This window comes from Meles meles, chromosome 12 (assembly GCF_922984935.1).
Source record: "Meles meles chromosome 12, mMelMel3.1 paternal haplotype, whole genome shotgun sequence".
NCBI lineage: Eukaryota > Metazoa > Chordata > Mammalia > Carnivora > Mustelidae > Meles > Meles meles.
Genome location: NC_060077.1, coordinates 41,332,620 through 41,350,023, shown reverse-complemented (window position 1 = coordinate 41,350,023; position 17,404 = coordinate 41,332,620). Strand labels below are relative to the sequence as shown.

Genomic DNA, 17,404 nt, shown 5'->3' with positions numbered 1-17,404 from the left:
CCAACTCACAACACCTATGTTGTTAAAATCTTAATTTTTGTGAATATTAAGTCTTAGAAGAAGCCAGAGTAATTACACTAGTTTGTAGGATTTGAGGTTAGGTGGTCCCTAACTTAGCATTTGCTTTCCTCTTCCCTTTCATTAGCATCCCTTGCAATCACCAAAGAGGTGATTAGATACATTGATAGTGCACATCTGTGGGAAGGTAAGATCCTAAAGCAACTGCCAGTTTTTTTGGGTTTAGCAGCTAAGACATGGGCCCCCTGGCTGGATGGGATAAATGGGGTGGGGGGCAATTTGGGAGAAGCTGAGAGCTTTGTATGGAAATACACTGAGCTCTTAAGGCTAAGCAGACATTTAAGGGAAGTTATCTACTGGGCAGAGGTCTGTGGAGCCTTAGGAATCAGAGTAAAGCTGGGCTTCACTATCCTTAACTGAAACTGTGGAAGTTGTTACTATCCCCCAAGAGGACGAATTGAGAAGGGACAAAATCCCAGGATAGAAACGTGGGGAATGCCACATTAGAGGAAGAGGAACTGGCAAAGGATGCTGAGACTGGGTAGGCAAAGTGGTGGAAAGAAAATCAAAGAAAGTGTGAAATCTCAGAAGATGACAAAAAGAATATTTTAAATAGCAGATACACTTATGAATACAAATACTTCAGAGAAGTCGAACAAGATAAAGACCTGGAAGTGACCATTAGGTACTGAAACAGAATAGTCATAGATGACGTTACCAAACCTAGTTTCCATGAAGATGGAGAATAGTCGTCCAATTACAGTGGCTTGAAGAATGAGTAAAAGTGAAGCAGGAAACAGCGAAGCTTCAGCAAAGCTGGACAGTAAAGGGAAAGGAAGAGCCTAGGCTGCCAGCCGTGTCAACCTAGAAGCCAGATCCAGGAAGGGTTTCTTTTGTTAAGACAGAAATATTGAATGTAATTAGGTGTCATGGCTAGGATTCCTTTAAAGAGGGAAATAATAACATAGAATGAAGAAAGTGGATGATTAATAGACTAGATCCTAAGAAGGTGAAACTGGATGAGATCCAGCAGACAATAGGGAAGATAAACCTGGAAGGGGGCCGGGTTCTCATTGTGCCACAGTGAGAACAAATTTGCATGTCATCCCTGCGCAGAGGCCATGCTAATCTTCTCTGTAACATTCCAGTTTCTGTATATGTGCTGCCAAAAGGAGCAGCTCACAGTGAGAACCAAGAAGGGGGAATCAGGAATGCCAATGAAGTTAAGCACAGAGCTATAGGACGTTGTGAGAATTCCCACTATATTGTTCTCTACCTGTTTTTTTCTTAGTACGGTAAGAGTCAAAGTTGTTTGCTGAGAATAGAGATTAGGTCATAGCATGGTTGGTTTGAAGAAAAATTAGATTAAAAAATAGCAACCTGAGGGTTTTGAAGGGTCAGGGGTGGGAGGTTGGGGGAACAGGTGGTGGGTAATGGGGAGGGCACGTTTTGCATGGAGCACTGGGTGTTGTGCAAAAAGAATGAATACTGTTACGCTGAAAAAAATAAATAAAATGGGGAAAAAAAAAAGACTAAAGGCAGGACCCCCAATATTGCCTATTGAAAAAAAAAATAGCTAGAGCAGAGAAAGAAAAGAACCAATTAGGAAACAGGAGGATCACCAGGCAGTCCAGGGAACCGAGTCTTGGTTTGAGAGAATGAATGTATGAATTAACAGAGGCACCAAAATGTGGGTTCTCAAGTCCCCTCCAGAGGGTCTTCTTGAGGGGCAGGGGTATGGGCACTGAGAAATCAGGACCAACTTCAAACCAGGCATTGTAGAGCCAGTGTCATGGAAGGGGACAGAGTCCAGGGAAAAAAATTTCAACTATTTCATTTGTTCCCTCTCACATCTCTACAGAAAAGCTGTTCTTGCCCTTGTTTTACAGAAGGTGAAGCCATCACTCAGGGAGGTTTATCTTTGTTCCATCTTAGACCATCTGCACATCTGCACGGGCTGAGGTAAGAGTCAGCTAGACCTTCAGAATCAAAGCCACTGCTCACTCCCTACACCGTACTGCCTCTCTGGGAGCTACACACTCCTGACCCCAGCAGAAGGAAGGGGTTAAGAGCTTTGTCCCACTCCCATTCTGGGACAACTCTGTTCCCTCCATTTTGTAACATAAATACAGGTTATACACACGAGGCATTTTAGCCCCCAGAAGGAAAGCACTGTGCTAATTTAGAGGATATAAAAATGGTGTACCAAATTGCTCAGAGCAATGTTCACACAGTGATAAGCTAATTTACGAAACAGGATTATTAAAACCCAATCTCGGTTTTTTGGTTCCAACTGGTTTTCATTTGCCTTAGCAGCAGATGCTCTATGCCGGGAAAAATGAGAAACGATCTTCAGTGGGGGCAGTGGGGCGCTGTAAGGCCTTCCAGCAGAAGCTGTAAACCAGAATTACACACTCTTCCAAACACAGATTTCATTCCCTTGGCCCTTTGGTGGTGGTTTATGTCATTGCACTGAAGCTATCCTCAAAACACTGGGAAGTAGGCAAAACGGTGTTTTATGATGAGCTATGCAATTGTAGCCTAAGAATTTAAAATGTTTTAACAAGATTGTTTCAGTCCTCACTTGCTGGATAGGGCCCTCAACAACGAATGGTGGCAGACAGCTCCTTGCTTTTTACTTTTGAGCTCTTGCTAAAAATCCTCAACAGCCCTTAGAGCTCAGAGAGCTTGACCAGCTCCAAAGCCTAATCAGTTTTGAATAGTGAATGATTTGGAGGAGTGGGCCCATGTAAATCCAATAAACACATTAATTTTTTTAAGGGAAATTTTCAGGGCCCCCAAATATGGCATGATCTCGAGAGCACCAGGAGAAATGAGACCAGAAGCTGGTGCCCTAGCTTTGTCTCGAGTGCTCCTCTTGGAGTTTCCTTCTCTTGGTCTCCCTTTCTTTGCTGAGGAAAGACAGCCCTGATGGTCAGAGGCCCTGATGATGAACCTGGCACAACCCTCCCAAGGGCATGAACACCCAGAAGAAAGGCAGCCCCAGACAGAGGCCAATGAGACAATCGTGGTTAGTGCAGGCTCAAGAAATGGGAAGTACTCGATTCCACTTGATCTCTTGCCAAATCCGCAGGGAAGGCTCATTTTGTAGGAACTAAGTTACCTCTAGCTTGTCCCTGTGATAAATGTTGGATACAGAATTTATCAGCCAAATTGCTACTAAATGCTTTTTATATCATTAAACAATAAAAGCATTCATTGAAAGTAAGTGTAGCCAAATATATATCTTATACACACACATTTTATATATATATATATATATATATATATATATATATATATATATATATTTAAAGGCTATGGGTAACTCATCCATCAATTTTATTGGAATAATCTTTAAAGCTCTTAAGTTACAAGTTTGGGCTTGTTTTGTTTTTGTTTTTGTTTTTCTTGTACAGAAACTTAGGAAACTGCTACAGTCTTTACAATGTAAGACTAAAAGAATTAGCCTTAGTTCTTGCTGGAACTTTGGACCCTGATAACATTGTTAGGGTGGGCACTATTGTATCCTGTATAGCATCTGATTATTTTACATTAAGTATGTACAACAGGCACCATTAATGAGACCATTATGGAACATGAATATATGAACAACCCCATCCCACAACATCAGATTTTAAAATGGCTCAAACTCGGGGTACTTGGGCGGTTCAGTCAGTTGAGGATCTGACTCCTGATTTTGGCTCAGGTCATGATCTCAGGGTCATGGGATTGAACCCCACATCAGGCTTCCCTCTCAGCAGAGAGTCTGCTTCTCTCCCTATCTCTCTGAACTTCTCCTATTTGCTCTCTCCCTCAAATAAATAAATCCTTAAAAAAAAAATTTCTCAAACTTACTAATGTCTGTAGCAGAATGTGTGTCATCTAAGAGTCATCTTTAAGGGACTCCTGGGTGGCTCAGTCGGTTAAGCCGCTGCCTTCGGCTCAGGTCATGATCCTAGGGTCCTGGGATCGAGTCCCACATCAGGCTCCTTGCTTGGCAGGGAGCCTGCTTCTCCCTCTGCCTCTGCCTGACACTCTGCCTACTTGTGCTCTCTTTCTCTTTGACAAATAAATAAAATCTTTAAAAAAAAAAAAGGGTCCTCTTTAATTTTTGCTCTTTTTCCACTGGTCTGTTATAACTACTTAAAATGTTTTCCATCACTGTATTTCTAGTTGGCACATGGGATTCCATCTTAAAATGTTTGTTAGACAACAAGAAGTTCTTTGATAAGAAAACAGTATCTCCTATTAACTTATATGGCGGGGTAAGCTGACATTATGTGCCATTTAATATGATGTGATATGAGATGAGATACCCAGCACCAGCTCTGAATAACTGTTTTTGAAAATCTTCATTCTGAATGCAGTCAGGACCTGATACTTGTGCCCTTCAAATGTGACTAGTTCAAACTGAGATGTGGTTACAAGTATAAAATACACACCAGATTTCAAAGACTTAGTATAAAAATAAAAAGTAAAATTGCTCAATAATAATTATTATGTCAATTACATGTTAAAACGATTAGATTTTGACTCTATTAAGTTAAATATAAGACATACTATTAATTCCACCTCTTCCTTTTTACATATTTCATATGGCCACTAGAAAATTTAAGATCACAAATGTGGCTCTCATTTTGGGCTCGCATTACACTTGAACACGAGAGGACTGCCTCTTATTCAACTTGTAGTTTACGGAAAATACAGGAGAAAGAAGTTAAAGGGCACCAAGTGGAAATGATCAGTCAAATCCAAGCTGGGAGACATACTACAGCAGACCTCCAGAGAGCATGGGTCGCGGACTACTGCTAGTCTGCATAACCATTTGTTAACAGGCTACACAAAGACCAGGAGCTTGCACAAGAATCTACATCAACTATGTCACATCCTACACAAGCTGTGCATGGTTCAGATGACATCACTTTCATAGCAAAACTTAGCCAACAAAGAAAATTTGACCCTTCACATCGGGAGGAGGAGAGAGCAACTATGAAAGACATTTTGGGACAACTGGGGAAATATTAATATGTGCTGGGGCAAAAAGCAGATTAATTGTGCCTTCTCACTCCAGGCTATTCTTTTGAACTCTCTGAGGCAGGGTTTGAGAGAAAAGTCAGTCAGCTCTTCCTGGGTTGGGTTCTAGACTCAAAGACGATGAACCATCTGGCAAGATCTTAACGTTATTGGCCCATGCAGTGCAAAAATAGAAGTAGATCAAAGTCTACTTAATTTACAGTGGAATCAATTGCTCAAGAGACCCCAAGTTGGCCAGCAATGCTATGCTTCTGCTAAGACCCTAAAGCAATGCCTAGACTCTGAACCTATGTCAACAGAAAATGGGTCACCAAAAATACAAACACTAAGGGGAACATCTTCTGGATTATTCATCTTAGATGACCAAACAGGGTAATGAGCAAGAGAGATCCTGCTTGAGTTCCGAACCAAAAAGAGTAAGATAGTCAAAAGATGGAGTTTCCATCCTTTGCAGGTCAGAAGTCCTTGCTAATTTTGTATCATGAGATATCAGATGGAACAGTGACCTGTTTGTTGTTTTCTGTACTCCCTCTTTCCAATATGGGAGGTGTTTTTTTTTTTAACCTTTACTGTGAAAAACTTTAAACATACCCAAAAGTAAAAAAAAAAAACAACATATAATGAACACTTTATTACTCAGTTCAACAATCATCAACATTTTGCTAATCTCCTTTCATCTCTTCCCTCATTTTCTTCACTGCAGTATTTTAAAACCAATACCAAAGATCATGTTATGTCATGAATAAATTAAGTGGGAGTTTTTAACTTTTTTATTATACTGATATATTTTTTCTGTAACCATCATATAGTGAGTAATTTGCAATGATGAAACTTTTCATTTAACACATGCAACCAGACCATTAGAAGCTACATGACATGTGCATAAGACATAGAGGTCCTGGACAGTGTATGTGACCACAATAATCACCTTATTATGCACCTTTGGTTGTCTCCCACTGGTAAAGAACTGATTGCATTTCCAATCGTATGGAGTGAGGGACCTTTGATGGTGTATATTCACATGTGAAAATGATATGAACACCAAAGTGCTCTTTTTGGGTTTCAATCTCCCATATTTCTTTGGTAAGAAACATCTTTCCAAGTCAAATATAAAATTCAGCTGATACAAAAACTAATAATGCCTTGTGCTTGTTCCATGCTTTAAGATGTACTTTCCCACAAGAAAACTTTTCTTCTTTAGGATGAAATAGATTCTGAATAAATCAAAGGCACAAAAACCTAAATCTAAAAACGAGTCACTCATTGTAGGATCTGAGCCAAATAAGGTGAACTTTCTCTTTGTCGAACTGGCGAGAAAAAAAAAATCTTGATTTGCATTACCTTCAAAAAATTTACATGAAAATGGAGGTGTTGGAGGAGGTGTGTGTGAAAGACTCCTGTAAGAGGTGGAGGAAGGAGGGCCGAAGTTGCTGGAAGTAACAGCTAAAGTCGTACAGCGTGTTCCTCAGTGCATTGCCACTCTGGTAGGCAAGCTTCTTTTGGCAGCGGACTTCAGAGGCTACACACTGTCAGCCAGAATACTGAGGGTGCTAAGATCTCATACAATGTAAAAATTCCTTTTACTGGCTGCTGGGAAGCAGCAAATATTCCAAAGGTTTCTTCTGGGTTGAGACTTCTAGGTTTCCTGGCTTCTTAGTGACACCGCATAACACTTGTCAGGGGTGCAAAAGTCTAAAATAGGTCACCCTCCTCTCTGTAAAGAGGTTTAGTTCACATCAGGTTAAAAAATAATGCTTATTCATTCTAAAACAGCCTCCAGGAGAAATGGCAGTGACATTGAGAAGCTGTCCTAGGATATTTTAAGGAGATAAAAGTGGATTTTCCTTTAAGAACTTCTTTGAGATCATTATTTTCTGGCTGAATATTTGTTTGGGTTTCTTTTACAATACTAATTTTTTATATTACATTTTTAAAAACTTTTAGTTAAAATAAGGTTACCTAATTTGTTATCTATGTGAAACAAGTGAGTTTGTCATTGTGGCCCTCTATTAAATCATGACACTGAAAGTGTACCTCAGTAGCATAAGAAAAATGAAAGGACTAATTGTGCAAATAGACCATGGCTGGCCCACGTAGAACAACAGAACTTTGACCCACAACTTCTGCAGCAATAGGCCCAGACCATCAGAATTGATCAGACAGCTGGCTTCCCCAGTACGTGCCCTCGTTTCCGCTCAGAGGCAACCAGAGAAAGGCAAATATACACCCCAAACCAATCTCAGAAGAGGCCCTAGTATGCCCACCTCCAGCTTCCCCAGCCAATTCCCTCCACCCAGGGCATACCTGAGCCTTCCTTTTTTTTTCCCACTATGAAGCTCTTTGCTTTATATAAAATATATACAAATATATAATTTATATATTAATATATATAATACATACGTACAAAAAATATAAAATTTATATAAAATATATAAAGCTCTTTCCCACTATAAAACTCTGCCTGCCTTTGAGTCTCTGCCAAACACAAGTGATAGTGGCCAACTTTCTTTCTATAGCAAGCTCTAGATATATAATCTGCATCTGTTCCTGTAGGGATGGTCTTTGCTTATTCCCATAGTTTCCTGAAGGTGTCACCAAAACCGTATGCTCTGTCCTCCGCTGCGAACTCCAGTGTCTGACCAGATGCGCTGCTCACAGAATCTCCTTGACATTTGCTGCTGGCAGCTTGTGGAGGTCTTGCCAAATTAGTAAGTCAGCACCGGGTGTCATCCCCACTCCCTTTGCCTTGAGATCCTTGGCTCTTTATCCTCAGTTTGGTAATGAGGCTTTATTATTGATTATCATTTGTTTGGATTCCAGGTGTGACAAGGTTGCTCCTTTTCATTCTGGTTTTGCTCTTTCATGCTACTGTTTTATGTTGGGCCATTTAAAAGTATTGTTCATTATGAGAAGGAGAATCACACCGGTAACACAGAGGCAGAGACCTTATAAACCTATTGTTCCAGCCAGCCCCACAGACTGGTGAGTTTGTAGTTCTCACAGAACCCATGTTCACTTGGACAAACTTTGCTATGGGTCATCAGTAAAGCCAGATGAGGCTCTTTCCCCCTCTCATTTTTTTTGATCTTGGCTTGGATCCAAAGAGAACATTCTCTCTGGTTTTCCTTCTGCCAGGTGGAGTGGGGCAGGATGGCAGGGTAGGGCAGGTACCAGTTGTCAGGTCTGTGCTCACAGGCAGCCAGCCATTAGGTTGGGGCCCTGAAACTGGAAGTGAGCAAGAATTACAAGCATTACATTTCTACTTCCGATGGCTGACTCTCATGGGTGTCTCAGCCTAAAACCTCTCCCCTACATGTAAAAACCCCTGCTTCTTCTGTGTACCCTCCTTTCAATATAATTTTATAATATAAGTTCTTAAAATATAAATTCCTGTACGTATCTTTCTAAATGGCATAGCTTCATCAGGGATGACTTGGGTCTTCCATGGTCACTCTGGGAAATGTTTTGTTTGAACGAAATTGGTCATTTGAGAAGTGTCTTAGGAAAGAACAGGAGTAAGATTGCACAAGTTCAATGGGTGGCATCTTATGACTGATATGTAGACTCCAAAGGAAATTCTGATGCAAACCTTCTCTCAATTAAAGATTCTTCGGCCAAAGAAAATGAGCCAACTGATAAACTGAAGCAAGAGCAAACGAGACTTTTTTTCTTAGTGGATATTCTCCCTTCTGTCATCCTGTTGCCTCCCTACATCCAGTTGTCCTTCTAATCCTTATCCGTCTGATCTCGCTCTTCTTCCCTTGTCCAAAGCTGTTCTCTTTCCCCTAAAACACCAATACCCTCAAATACTCATTGCCTCCAAAGATGGATTCCACCCATGAGGCAAGTATTCAGGCACCTGTCATTGAAACTTTGGACTGCAGCTGAAACAAGAGCTATTAATAGGATTTCCCTACACCAAGACAACACCAACAACAGCTACAAGTAAACTTTGGAGTTACTGTGGATTCAGTTCCAGACCATTGCAATAACAGTACCCATGGCATTGACAGTGAGTCAAATCAATTTTTTGGTTTCCCAGTATATGTAAAAGTTATGTTTACAATGTACTGTAGCCTATTAATTGTGCAATAGCATTATGTCTGAGAAACAAGGTACATACCTTAATTTAAAAATACTTAATTGCTAAAAAAAAGCCAACTACCATAGAAACTTTCAGTGAGTCATAAGAACTGAGCATAGATCACCATAACGGACATCATAATAATGAAAAAGTTTAAAATGTTGTGAGAATTACCAAAATGTGACACAGAGACACCAAGTGAGCAAATGCTCTTGGAAAAATGGCACCAAAAAAGTTTTGCTCAATATAGCGTTGTCACAAACCATGAATTTGTAAAAAAACCCCAAAAAACCAAAAAACAAACAAACAAACAAAACAAAATGGTATCTGCAAAGCACAATGAAGCACAAAAAACACCGTGTGCCTGTGTTCATGGAATTCATAATCCTTCTGGGTAGCCTTGGGTTATCTGACCTATATTAACTTGCACACATATTGGTTGGAACCTCCTATCAAATGCTAGATGACAAAAGCTGATTAGATTCACCTGGAAAGGACCTAAAGGAGCCTTCTTGATTTTCTTTTAGTTCCAGTGTTATATTAGTTTCAGGGATGTAATAAAATGATTCAATAATTCAAATATTCCTCAGTGCTCATTAAGATAAGTGTACTGTTAATCCCCTTCACGTATTTCACCCATCCCCCACCACCCACCTCCCTTCTTGTAACCATCTGTTTGTTCTCTGTATTTATGAGTCTGTTTTTTGGTTTGTCTCTCTCTTTCCTTCTTTTTTTTTTTTTTTCCTTTGTTGCTTTGCTTTCTTTCTTAAATTCCAGGATGAGTAAAATCATATGGTAGTTGTCTTTCTCTGACTGGCTAATTTTTCTTAACATTATACACTCTAGCTCCATCCATGTTGTTGGAAATGGCAAGAGTTTATTCTTTTTTATGGTTGAGTAATATTCCCTTATATATATGCACCCCATCTTCTTTATCCATTCATCAACTGATGGACGCTTGAGCTGTTTCTATAATATGGCTACAGTGAATAATGCTGCTATAAAAATGTGAGTGCATAAATTCCTTTGAATTAATGTTTTCAGACTCTTTGTGTAAATGGCCAGTTCTGTGATTACTGGATCATAGGATCATTTTATTTTGAATTTGTTGAGGAACCTCCATACTGTTTTCCTCAGTGGCTGTACCAGTTTGCATTCCTGTCAACTCCACATCCTTGCTAACACCAGTTGTTTCTTGTGTTTTTGATTTTTTAAAAATTTATTTATTTATTCTTGTGTTTTTGATTTTAGCCATTCTGACAGGTGTGAGGTGATATTTCTTTCCAGAACATACCCAAGAGTAAAAAGGGGGCCTGAAAAGTAGGACAAAATCTCCTAAACTACATCCAGAAGGTTTTGAATACAAATCAGTTGTATTATAATTTTCTCTACAAATGGAGAAATGATAAAACACTAAGAGATTTTTTATAACAGACCAGGCATTACTTTCTCTTTAATTAATTAATTAATTTGAGAGCAAGAACACATGTAGGAGCCAGGGGTGGGGCAGAGAGAGAGGGAGAGAAATATTCAAGCAGGTCCTCTGCTGAGTGTGGAGCCCTACACGGGACGGAATCCCAGGATCCTGAGATCATGATCTGAGCCAAAATCAAGAGTTGGATGTTCAATGCACTGAACAACCCAGATGCCCCTTAGGCAATATTTTCAAACATTTGAAAGTTAAAGAAGGTGCCATTATAATAGCAGTTCTTTCATCTCATTTTGCTAATGGAGTTAAACCTGAAATCAGAGACCTAATTCAAAACAGAAATCAGTCTTCACCTGAATTATAACACCCATACGGCATCTTAAAGAGTTTTCTCATGAAGTTAGATAGGACCCCAAATAGACTTATGACCTTATAGATCAAACAGTTATGTGACCCATTTCCCAATTTACCACCTTTTGAAAAAAACATGTGTAACTATTATAAACAGAAGGAACACTGGATTAATATTGCATTTTTTTTTTTTTTACAAAAGAGAAACCAAGATACAGAAATATCCCACAATTCAGATCAATGATGGTGCTCTTCGGAAGGAAAACAAACCCAATATTCTGCCTTAGCTTGAACACTTAAGGCCAGTTAATTATAAATGTAGAAAGTTACCCTCATCAATTTCTGATAGATACAAGCAATATCCATTCTACAGTAAACACTGCTAACTGCTCAATCTCTGAATTCTTCTCAGAGAAAACAGACAACGACAATGATAAGTATTTCAAATAATCCACATATTTTCCCAGTCTCCTAACCCTTAACTGTAACCGCTGGACAATTAACTAAAAATATTTCTTCCTGCTCCATGATACCACCTTTGCAAATCAAATAAGGACTTACTTTACAAATGGGATTGTACAAATGCACAGCACAGAAACTGTTCCTTGTGGTTCCAAAGCACTCCTATAGTCAAAATCAAATTGTATCTGCCCTGGATATAAATTTTCTCCTTTTTTGTTGTATTTGATGCAGATTCAGATCTTGGTACCAGACTTGATACTCAGTGGGCTAAAACTCCAATGGCATAGGAAAAATAATTTGATCAGAGCCTAGTGAAGTTCACATAGATCCTACTGTTACCTCAACTTTCCCAATATCCTTTGAAGTCAAAAACAAAGGAAGGGCTCAAGCTTATATTTGAAAGACTTCTATGCAAAGGTCTTCTCAGACCCTGTAGTAGCTCTGCAACACTTCTATCCCACCATTAAATAAGCCAAATAGATGAAGACCTCAGGTTTTTCCTAGATCTTAAGGCCATCAACAAAATTGTTATCACTTACTTCCCAGCAGTACCTAACCCAAACACCATCTTGTTATTGATTCTGCTTCAGGCCACTTACTTCACTATAATGGATTTTTGCTTTGCCTTTTTCGGTATGCCTCTATACCACGGGAGTCAATACCTTTTGCTAACCTAGGCTAAACACAAGTAATAGGGACTATCTTCCTCACAAAATACTAAAAGTGATCTACACAGGAGCTCTGATTCTAATAATAGTGAAGTAACATGTCTTATTCACCTATACACACTTATAATATATATAAAAGGCTGGATGAAAGTATTTAAGTACAGAAACACTCAAAGGCACTCAAGAAGGAGTTTACCACAATTACAGTAGGAAATTTCAACACTCTTCTCTTGGTAATTGATGGAACAAGTAGTTGAAAAATCAGTAAGGCTATACAAAACTTGAATAGCACAATCAAGTGACGTCATTTAATTGAAATTTATATAACAAAATGCCCAAGAATGACAGGATGTACATTCCTTTAAAATGCCTTTGGAACATGTACAGAAATGGACTATACAGTGGGCTGTAAATCAAGTCTGGATGAATATAGGAAGACTGAAATGACTGAATATTTTGAAAAACAAAATCATACTTTATAGCCTCCTAGCAAAAAACAACAAATGAATACAATACAAAACAAAACTGCAGACTTAAATGTCTTCACTAATGAATTCTACTGATTATTAAAGGAATCTATAAAGCCAATGTCACATAATATCTTTTAGAAAATATAAAATGAGGGGCACCCAGGTGGCTCATTTGGTTAAGCAGTTGCCTTTGGCTCAGATCATGACTCCCTGGTCCTGGGAGCAAGCCCAGCATCATCATCATCATTGGGCTCTCTGTTCAGTGAGGAGCCTGCTTCTTTCTCTCCCTCTGCCTGCTGCTCTACCAACTTGTGTGTGTCTCTCTGTCAAATAAATAAGTAAATAAATATTTTTAAAAAGAAAATATAAAATGAAAAAAATAGTTCCCAGAACATTGTACCAGGTCCATATTATCTATCTAGATACTAGAACTAAAAGAATATATGATAATAAAATAAAATTATAGGTGAACATGTCTCACGAATATAGACACAAAAATCCTTAATGAGATATTAGTAGATCAAAACAAGCATGGGTAAGGGATAGCAAATTATGAACAGATAGAGTTATCCCAGGAAAGAAAAGTTAGGTTGATATTTGAAAAGCCAATCAATGTATCAATGTAATTCTCTAAATTAACAGATAAAAAAATTTTAAAACCCTCACCATATGATCATCTAAATAAATAATAATTAATTATTATTAAAGAAAAATAATCTGGTGAAATTCAACACCATTCATTATTTGTGCAAACAAGGAATTGAAGGAACTTTATCAACTAGAGTTTTGTTTGTTTTTCTAAGCCTACTAAAAAACCTACTGGCAACATACATATGATTTCAATCAAAGGTGATGTGATGAGATTCGAAAGAAATTTTCTATACAAGTGACAAGTTATTCATTGTACATAAGGGATGGAGGACAAGTTCTTCCCTCTGTTTATATACAGGAAAGGATAAAAAAGGAGAAAGGAAGACCTTTGGTCCTTGGAGACAGGATGGAAAGGATCTCGGGTTCTGACCTTAACTTGTGGAATGTCAATAAAATCTCTCTTCAGGCAATGGAGAGCTGCATGTGCCTGAGTTTTTAATCACCTAGAAATGGCTCTTGAAGAAAATTCTGTAATGTTTTTCAGTGACAAACAGAAGCCTTACAAACTCTCACATGCACACACACACACACACACACACACACACACAATATATATATATATATGTAAATCTGCTAATGGAGATACTGTCATACACTTTTGCTTCTATCTTTCCTGTATATCACCAATAGAAAGCCTGAGCAAGGGCAAAATATAATAATGTTTGTAAAAGCAAATCACTTTACCCTTCTGGATCTTACTTTCCTCATCTATTAAAATGATGGAGAGGAGCTAAGTGACCTTTAATATACATTAAACTCTATGATTCCATAGTCTTAAATTTGGTATGTTAGTGACCTGTGGATAAAAAAAGAAAATTATGAGAATTCTCTTTTCCATTTGGACACTTTTCTCTGTGTTTGGAGATAATTACTGTACATTATGTTTTCAGAGTTCCTTTGTCAGTTGGCTTTCAGTTGAAATATGCCAATGAGAGGAAGCAGTAGTAAAAGATAGAAATCCTAGAGAGAGATAATATATTTTCCCCCAAATTCTCACTCTGTTTGGTGCTATGTATTTGCTAGTGGCTGCCTTCCTTCAGCTCCCACCAGGCAGCCTCTACACCAGTTCCAGTTCCTTTGGGGGAAGGTAATGGTTTTGTCCTGGCTAGTTTCTATGTGTTTCATCATCCCTTTACCCTGGATAAACCTCTGAAAGCAGTACTTTAAAGTTTCTTTGTTGAAAAATCCAGGGGAAATTTCATTTCATGCTGGGATTTTTGAGAAGCCAACAATTCAAATCATTACTCACATCAATGGATCGATCATTCAGACAGAAAAGCAATAAGGAAACATCAGCCTTAAATGGCATGTTAGACCAAATGGACTTAGTAGACATATACAGAACATTTGATCTAAAGGGAGCAGAACACACATTCTTCTCAAACACACATGGAACATTCTCCAAGGCAGATCATATGTTGGGCCACAATGTAGGTCTTAATAAATTTAAGAAGACTGAAATCATATCAAGCACTTTTCTGACCACAATAGTATAAGACTAAAAATGAATTAGAAGAAGAAAAGTGAAAAATTCAAAAACATGTGGAGAACAAACGACATGGTAATGAACAATTACTGGGTCAACAAAGAAAACAGAAAAAAAAAAAAAACCATTAATACAAATGAAAATGGAAATACAACATACCAACATTTATGGGATACAGCAAAAGCGTTTTAAGAGAAAGTTATTGGCAATAAATGCCTACCTCAAGAAATGAGAAAAATCTCAAGTAAACAACATAACTTTACACCTTAAGGAACTAGGAAAGGAACTATGAAGCCCAAAGTTAGTAGAATGAATAAAATAACAAAGATCAGAGCAGAAATAAGTGAAATAGACTAAAAAGATAAAAATATAAATAAAACTAAGAGCTGGCTCTTTGAAAAGATAAACAAAATTGATAAGCTCAGATAGACTCACCAAGAACAAAAGAGAAATCAAATCAATAAAGTCAGAATAAAAGAGATGTCAGTTGATATGACAGAAATAGAAAGGACCTTAAGAGAATAGTATGAACAACTATAGATCAGTAAATTAGACAACCTAGAATAAATGGTAAGTGCTTAGAAACATATAACCTTCCCACACAAAAACAAAGAAATAGAAAATCTGAATAGACCAATTACTAGTAAAGAGATTAAATCAGTAATCAAAAACCTCACAACAAACAAAAATCTAGGACAAGACTGAACCACTGGTGAATTCCACCAAACTTTCAAAGAAGAATTAATACCAATCTTTCTCAAATTCTTCCAAGATATAGAAGAGGAAGGAACACTTCCAAACTCATTTTATGAGGTTAGCATTACAGAGCCAGAGAAGGACACACAAGAAAATGAAATTATAGGCCAATATCCCAAATGAACATAGATACAAAAATCACACAAAATATTGCCAAGCCAAACTGAATAATGCCTTAAAAGAATTATGCACCATGATCAAGTGAGATTTATTTTAAGGATGCAAGGATGATTCAACATCCACAAATCAATCAATTTGATATGCCACATTCACAAAATTAAGGATAAAATTCACATCATTTCAAAAGAGGTATAAAAATGCATGTGACAAAATTCAACATCCATTTATGATAAATTCTCAACTTTCTCAAAAAAATACTCAACTACATATAGAGGGAACATACCTCTCAACATTATAAAGACAGTATATGACAAGCCCATAGCCAACATACTCAATGACAAAAAAGCTGAAAACTTTTTTTTTTAAGATCAGGAACAAGACAAAGATGTCCAATCTTACCCCTTTTATTCAACAAAGTATTAAAAGTCCTAGTCAGAGCAATTGGGTAGAAAAAGACAAAGTTCATACAAATTAGAAGGGAACAAGTATAACTATCACTATCTGCAGATGATACAGTATTATATATTGAAAACCCAAAAGACCCCACCAAAAATCTGTTAGAACACATAAAGAAATTGAATAAGATTGCAGGATACAAAATGAATATTCAAAAATCTGTTATATTTCTACATACTAACAATGAACTACCAGAAAGAGAAATTAAGAAAACCTCATTTACAGTTGCATCAAAAGGAATAAAATACCTAAGAATAAACTCAACCAAGGAGATGAAAGATCTATACTCAAACAATTACAAGACACCGATGAAAGAAATCAAAGGCAACACAAATGAATGGAAAGATATTCCATGCTCATGGATTAGAAAAACTAATATTGTTAAAATTTCCATACTACCCAAAGAATCTATGGATTCAACAGATCTATAAATTCAATCTATCAAAATTCCAATGATGTGTTTTATAGAGGTAGAACAAGTAATTCTAAAATTTGTATGGAAACAAAAATAAAAAAATTTAAAAACCCTGATTAATGAAAGTGATCTTGAGAAAGAACAAAAAGCTGGAAACATCACACTCCCTGATTTCAAACTACATTGAAGCAGACACATGAATCAATGGAACAAAAGAAATAGCCCAGGAATAAAGCCAAGCATATATGGTCAGTTAATTAGTGACAAAAGAACCAAAAATATCCAGTGGGAAAGGACAGTCTCTTCAATAAATGCTGTCAGGAAAACTGGACAGTCACACGTGAAAGAATGAAGCTAGACTACTACCCCCCCCCACACAAAAGAACTAATACAAAATGGATTAAAGACTTGAATCCCAGACCTACTATCATGAAATTTCTAGAAGAAAATATAGGCAATAAGGTCCTTGACATCAGTCTTGGTGATGATTATTTGGATCTTACTCCAAAAGTCAAAACAACAAAAGCAAAAATAAACAACTAGAACTACATCTAACCAAAAAGCTTCCACATAACAAAGGGTATCATCATCAAAAGGAAAATTACTGAATGGGAGAAAATATTTGTACATCATACAGCTATCTGATAAGGGACTAATATCAAAAATACATAGAGAATGCATATAATTCAATAGCAAAAATAAATAAACAATCCAATTTTTTAAATGGGTGTAAGATCCCAATAAATGTTTTTCCAAAACAGACATACAGAGGTCAAACAGATACATGAAAAATGCTCAACATCACTAATCATCAGGGAAATAAAAATCAAAACCACAATGCAATGTCACTTCACACCTGTTAGAATGGCTATTTTCAAACAAAACAAAACATAAGTAATAAGTGTTGGTGAGGATGTGAAGAAAGAGGAACGCTCATGCAATGTTGGTAGGGATGTAAATTGGTGAAACTTCTATGGAAAGCAGTCCAGAGGTTTCTCAAA

General features: G+C 37.4%; 1 pseudogene; it reads right to left on the bottom strand.

The window, feature by feature from the left end:
• Window positions 1-1,108: 1,108 nt before the first annotated feature.
• LOC123954777 lies at window positions 1,109-1,196 on the bottom strand (annotated as a pseudogene).
• Between the last annotated feature and the right edge of the window lie 16,208 nt (window positions 1,197-17,404).